Consider the following 7,246-nt stretch of genomic DNA (forward strand, 5'->3'; position numbering starts at 1 on the left):
TGGTTGATAGATTGACTAAGTCAGTCCATTTTATTTCGGTAAGAATAGATTATAATGCTGCACAATTGGCTAAAGTTTATGTGAAAAAGATAGTGAGGTTGCATGGAGTGCCCCTTTCTATCATCTTAGACCGGGGTACCCAATTCACATCCAAGTTTTGGAGGAAATTGCATGATGAATTGGGCACACAACTCACTTTTAGTACAGTCTTCCATCCACAGACATACGGACAGTCAGAGAGGACTATTCAAGTGTTAGAAGACATATTGAGGGTATGTGTGATTGATTTTGGAGGGCATTGGGATAAATTCATACTGTTGTGTGAGTTCTCCTATAATAATAGTTATCACTCCAGCATTGATATGTCACCAGTTGAGGCACTTTATAGGAGGGGATGTAGATCACTCATAGGATGGTTTGAGGCTGGAGATGTGAAACCTTTGGGGAGTGGGGTTGATTTAGTGAATGATGTTCAAGATAAGGTGAGGAGTATCCAAGCTAAGCTTTNGGAAGGGTTTGAAAGCACCTAGAACACCCGCTAATGCGGTTATCCGACGATTAATTATTTGGCTAAAATAATTTTAACTTAGTTTAACTTGCAAAATTTGAACTATTTGTTAGTTAGGACCATTTTAAATAAAATGCAGAAATATTCATCTAAGCGAAATATTTTGTAAACTTATCCTTAAGTTTTGTAAGAGATGATCGGTTTAGTTAAATTGTTAAATCAAAATGAACGTCTCTCGGGGATTTGAATTTTTCGACCTTAAGGTTAGCGGCAAATATTAACAAGTACACAAATACAATAAAATAAAGAGGGAAAGGGAGTTGGACCCAAATCTGGTTTCTGTCCGCCTGGACCAGTATTTGGGCCCATTTTTGTTTTGGGCCTCCGGCCCATTTGAGTTATCTGCACCTGTCCTAAACTAACATAAAAGTTATTTTTTTGGGCCTCAGGCCCGTCTTCCACCTGTCCTAAATACTAATAAGATGAAATTAAAATAACAAGGGCTTAAGCCCAAAAAATAACAAAATACAATCTTTTGAAATTAAGATTGGCCCAATTTTCAATTCTCCAAATTATTGTGTGTCCTTTCAACTCCGGGACCTGTTCATCGACTTTAAATGGCCGGTTGACTTGACAAAGGAATTTGAGCCTTTATGGCTCTCCGAAATGCAAAGGGAAGAATGAGTTCATAGTGAACTCGGACGAATTTCACATGCAATGAAAAGATAACCAAGGGTTAGAATAGAGGTAAAATTCCAACCAAACGACAATCAAATAATTAACACAAGATGGAGATAAGCACATAAATTACTTTAGGAAATGAGAGCATAGTTATGAAGACTAGTACGCCTCTTGACAGAAAGATTGAGAATTCATAACTAAAGAAAGGATATAATTACAGCAGCTCATTAAAATCAAGAAGGACCATTTAGTTTAAGAGCTTATAAACTAAGTAGAAAGATGCCATCAACTAAGTGAACTGAAGCACTGTCAATTAGTGAACTAAATAAAATTAAGTGCTACTCACAACTATACAAGGGCAAGAAAGCTAAGAAAAGAAACACTTAAGCAATCTGAATAGAATTTTCAGATCCACAATTTCACAATAAATGATTGAAGGGATGCAAATCTAACTAGCTATTTTTAGAGATCCAAACACTTACATTCTTGGCAATTAATGAAGAGGCAAAAGCAAAATATATTAGTAGAATATAGCATATTCCAAATCAGAAAATATCATGCCGACTTAGGATTAAGATACATCTAATAGACAAGAGGAAAGAGACTTGCAAACCGATTACTGAAAACTGAAAACCAAGAGAAAGGAAAGTCTTAATGAAATGGAATTCGAGACTATATAATTAGACTCATTAAACTCGATGAAGGAGATAAATCATGGAAAAAAAAATCTTTTGATAATAATAACAAAGCAATCATAAAACAGTTGATTGAAAGTGGAATAAACGTAGACTTAGCCTCTGACTCCAACTAGCTAAGCACGAGTTATATACTTAGGGATCGTCGGTTCGAAAACAAGTTATGATGGGATAAGTTATGTTGCTTGTTTGGTTTGTTGTATTGAAACTAATAAGAAATGGATACTCTCTAAGAATTAGTTATTTGTTTACGAAAATACCTTCAATCTTATTTAGCTTTTATATATATAACTATCCACAAGAATCAAAACTGGAGCAAGCTATTGAGGCTAGTGGGGAGCATCTTTTCTTTATCGTCATAAGCAAAAAATAGACAAATATAGATGAATCAAAGTGGAACAAAAACTGCACAATAACAATAACCATAATTAAATTGAAATTTGGTAAATTTGATAACACTTCTCGTTGCAAAAATAACTTCTTAACCAATTGCAAAGAAACAAAGTTCAAAAAGGACTCAAACAGTTGAATAATTTTATCAAACTAAAATTGTGAATTTTATTTGAAATTTATCAAAAAACAACATCTTGTGAGCAGCAAAAAAAAAAAAAAAAATAAAAAAATAAATAAATAAAATTTCAGCAACTTTACAAGTGTGGAATAAATATATGAAAAGTGATAATCAAATAGATTTCAAGGATCTCCAAATGCAACAAGCTAAAACCAAATCATTTTCGACCTATTATTCTCACTACAGAACCCCAAACTCAACATCAAGCATGCACAATAATGAAACAAACTAATAGATATCAAACCATTTTGAAAACTAAAAGAACAAATCTCCCCATAACTAGGAGGCTCAGGCTTATTTCAGCAAGCACAACCAAAATGAGGAGTAAGGGAAACACGAAAGTAAGCTTACGCCATCATATAGTCTGATTCTTTTTCTAACCAAGGGCAAAGAAAGGATGACACGATGTTGAGCACTAATTATTCACACAGATTTATAACAAATAGACATGAACTAAGACCAATATGGCATTTTGAAAACGATCATGACTGACTTAGACGATAAGAAGAAAACAAAAAAACAGCAATCAACAAACAATCTTCCAACATCTATACGCCCATATTCTGGTCACATTCAAGACAAAATAAAATAAAAGAAGTCGCACTATCACTTTGAAATCAACAAATAAACTGAAATGCTCTCGAAATACTAACATTTAGAAAGTTCATACAGTTAAAAGTCAGCCACCAACACATTAAGAACAGAGAATGCTTGAATCGAAAAGTATGTTACCTTTTAGAGTGCAGGGAACTGGGACGATGACGAACAAGGAAGTGACGATCTCTACCACACAAATTCCGACTCGAACAACGACCAAGAAATCTGAGCAGAATCGAACCCAAACACTAACACTAGTTATATCCTTTGGTTTCTTGGGGTATATTTAGTATGTATTTTCTATTTTTGCTTAAGTTGTTCTCTATATTTTGGCTCAAAAATCCGACTCCAAAATCCCTATATTTTCTCAACTTTTCCACTCTTTTTTTTTCCTCCCTTTGACACTGAACAACAACATATATAGAAGGGAACAGGGTTCCAAAAAAAAAAGAGGGGCAAAACGGACCAAAAATTCCCATAGAAAAGGCTCATTTCGAAATTCAAATTCGAAAAACCTTTCACCATTCAAGCTAAACATCTTTTCTGAGATTTTCGCCCTATTCCGGAAGAGGAAAGGGCGAATACGCGTGCTTGTTGTTGCTGCGATATCAGTACGAATTGAAAGGGATGCGGGAGAAGACGACAAGGGAGTTGACATCGTGTATTTGCAGTAACGTTAGCTGCTGCTGGTTGTCGTTTTGGAGCTGCTGCCCGTGTATTTTGACGTCTCCGTCTCGTCGATCTTCTGGAATTGTATACGTTGTTTTGGGTTTCTTTGGAATAAGGAATGGGAAAAGTGGGCCGGGTCGGGGGTTAATTGGTGGGCTGCTGGAAGGAAAACAAAAACGGAATGGTTGGAAGTTTGGAATGGAATGTATGTATGTCTGTATGTATTACTGTTGGTTTGGAATTGGAAAAATTGGTGGGCCAGGGTTGATTTGGGTTGTTTGAAGTTGAATTGGGACGTGGGAAATTATTAATTGGGCTGGAAAGGTTGGGTAGATTAGGCAACTTTAATTGAGTTGGAGACAAACCATTAAAAGGCTAGGATTGCAATTAAAATTGAAGTGTCAATTATAGCCAAATCGAATTTAGTTGGTGAATTTGATATATATTTGCATAAGACGAATTTTCATAAATTAATTACGGAGCTTCTTTATTTTAATGAAATAAAATAATTAATTCGATTATAAACTAATCAACTCAAAAATATAAACTATTGATTAACTAAACTAAAACCAAATATTCAAATAAAATTAAGACATTTTGAGGTGAATTTCAAATATTCATAAAATATACTAATTATACACATAATTATGTAATACATATAGATTATCTAAAAATTATAAAAGGTGACAAACTAATTAGAATAACTTGCAAACTATTTTCATTTTTTTTTTTTTTGGAATTTCCTAAAACTTATTATTTTAAATCGTTTCAAATTGAAGAAGCTCGATGATTAATTTACATCGGGGAGGGTCAAAATTGGGTGTCAACAGTTGATTTAGTGAATGATGTTCAAGATAAGGTGAGGAGTATCCAAGCTAAGCTTTTAGCAGCCCAGAGTAGACAGAAGAAGTATGCAGACCATAAGGTAAGAGATATGTCGTTTCAAACTGGTGAAAATGTTCTTATTAAGGTATCACCCATGAAAGAGGTGATGAGATTTGGCAAGAAGGGCAAGTTAAATCCGTACATTGGTTCCTTTGAGGTTTTTGAATGTGTAGGGCTGGTGGCGAATAAATTGACTTTACCTCCTAATTTATCTAGTGTTCATTCGAAATTTCATGTGTTCATATTGAAGAGATATCATGGTGACGGGGATTACGTAATTAAATGTGACTCAATTGTGCTAGACAAAGACCTCCAATATGAATTCTTGATTGTGATGTGTGTAAGTTGAGGACCAATGAGATTAAGTCCGTGAAAGTTCAATGGAAGCATCATCCAGTTAAGGAATCTACTTGGGAAATCGAGAGGGACATGCGAGACAAGTATCCCCAATTGTTCATTGATTCAGGTACTACTTCGTTCTTTTCTTAGCCTATTTTTTTCCTAAGTTTGTCACTCGGGGACGAGTGATAGGGTAAATTGGTATCTATTGTAACAATCAGGTTCCGTTGATATAGAAAATACAATGGGGAAATTTTTTGGATCGGAAAACTTTTTCGTAGTAACTTGAAAATTTCCAACATAGTCCAGATTTGGACGAAATTGGAGTCATTAAGGTGTAGAGAAATTTGGTAACAATCGGGTGATTTAAATATGATTTTGATTACATGAGTAGATAGCCAACGCGTTAAGGAATCCATACGATTTTATGGAATTAAATTCGGGTGAGTAGAACTCCCGAAAATGACTTTCTTGAATGGTATTTTTTTAGTGTCGTTGGTTGAAGGTGTGTTGTAAAATGGGGGTTTTGAGAATTATTAAATAGCTCACTGTTTCGTGCAACCCGCTTGGGCGATGATTTTGGTCGCTCTAGCGGGGCCGCTGTAGCGGGGTGAGGGCCGTTGTGGCGGGCCCAACGCGACTTAAAGTCGTAAATAAACCCCAAAACGACTTTATTCTGCACTTTTCGACTTTGAGAGCTAAGGAACGACCCTATACGACTTCTTGACCTTTTTCATCATTCTTGAGGCTAAAGGTAAGATTTTAACTCCCCAAATTCATTTTTCAATCCATAGAATGTAATCTAATGGGTAAATATCGATGGGGGAGGGTTTTGATCTAAAATCTATGGTGGAAATAACCCTAATTTGGATAATTGGGATCATGGATTTCATCTAGGGTTCATAAAATTGTTAGTAATCCAGGTAATTAGTGATTGTTTATTGATTTTCGTGTTATTATGATTGTTTGTAGACCAAGAACAAGTTGAACGAATCCAGAAAGGGAAGGATCAAGTTTCTTAGGGTTTCAAGCTTGTTTCGAGGTAGGTGATGGTTGTGATTTTATGATTTTTCTTGCTTCATTATGATACATCTATGTATGTGAATGTTGCATTATTGATCACACTTGTTGTAAATGAGGATATATGATTGTCGAATGTCATTGAATCATGACTCGATTGTATGACTATGAGAATGTACTTGTGTTTGTGATTGTGGTGTGTTGAATGGATTGGTTACCACGTTCCGGCATAACTAATTGGGATCGGTTGCCACGTTTCGGCATAGTTATGGGATCAGTTGCCACGTTCTGACATAAACATTGGATCGAGTACCACATTCCGGTATGCTAACTGTTTGAGTTTGGGTTCCATGAGATAACCAATGACTTGTTGTAACTGTATGTTGTTGAGCATGTGATAATATTGTATATGTTCGATATATGCATGTGATTATATTGTTGCATTGATTTATGTATGTTACACTTAGTGGGATAGTCGTGTGATCCTACCAGTACACTGTGGTTGTGTACTGATGCTGCACTTGCTCTTATTTTTGTTGAGTACAAGGCATGTTTAGGCGGCTATTGACAAACCTCGTCTAGAAGATCAGTGATCTTGTTCGAATTCAAGGGTGAGCCAGTTCTTCTGGGTTGCCATGAGTTCTCTTTTTGTCTATGTCTACATTTCAGACTTAGACTTTTCTAGTAGTTATAGTTCATTAGATTGGGATTGTAACCCTTCTTGTTTAGACTTATGGATCTAGTTAGATGTTTTGGTACATTGACCTTCAGGTTCTAGGTTATTTCTTCCGCATTTGTTTAGTTTAGTTGTTAGATCTTTTGTTGAAGTTTATGGGAACTTCCTTATTTATTTATTTATACTTGCTTCCGTCATTTAAATGCCTTAGTTTTTGGTTTAGTTGCTTGGTTTAGATGGTAGTAGTGGTTCTCCCACCGGAGGATTAGTATGGGTGTCAATCACAACGGTCTGGATCGTAACAGTTGTGTATGAAAAACAGTGAGCTTAAGAAACAAAATTATTTACGATAAGAGATTCTCTTTGATAAACATGGTTATTAATTATTTATTTATTTAAGAAAAAACTATACAATTCAACATAAAATATAGTATTCATGGTAGTTACATTTTTAGCTTATACCCGCATAGGAATTGCTTTATGCAACTATGTTTATACACGTGGTAAAACAATATTATATACTTATTATAGATAATGTATCAATCTTGTATAAACACATATAACATTGTATACAAGATAATGTGTTTATACACACTTTTACACAA

This window comes from Solanum stenotomum, chromosome 12 (assembly GCF_019186545.1).
Source record: "Solanum stenotomum isolate F172 chromosome 12, ASM1918654v1, whole genome shotgun sequence".
Lineage (NCBI taxonomy): Eukaryota > Viridiplantae > Streptophyta > Magnoliopsida > Solanales > Solanaceae > Solanum > Solanum stenotomum.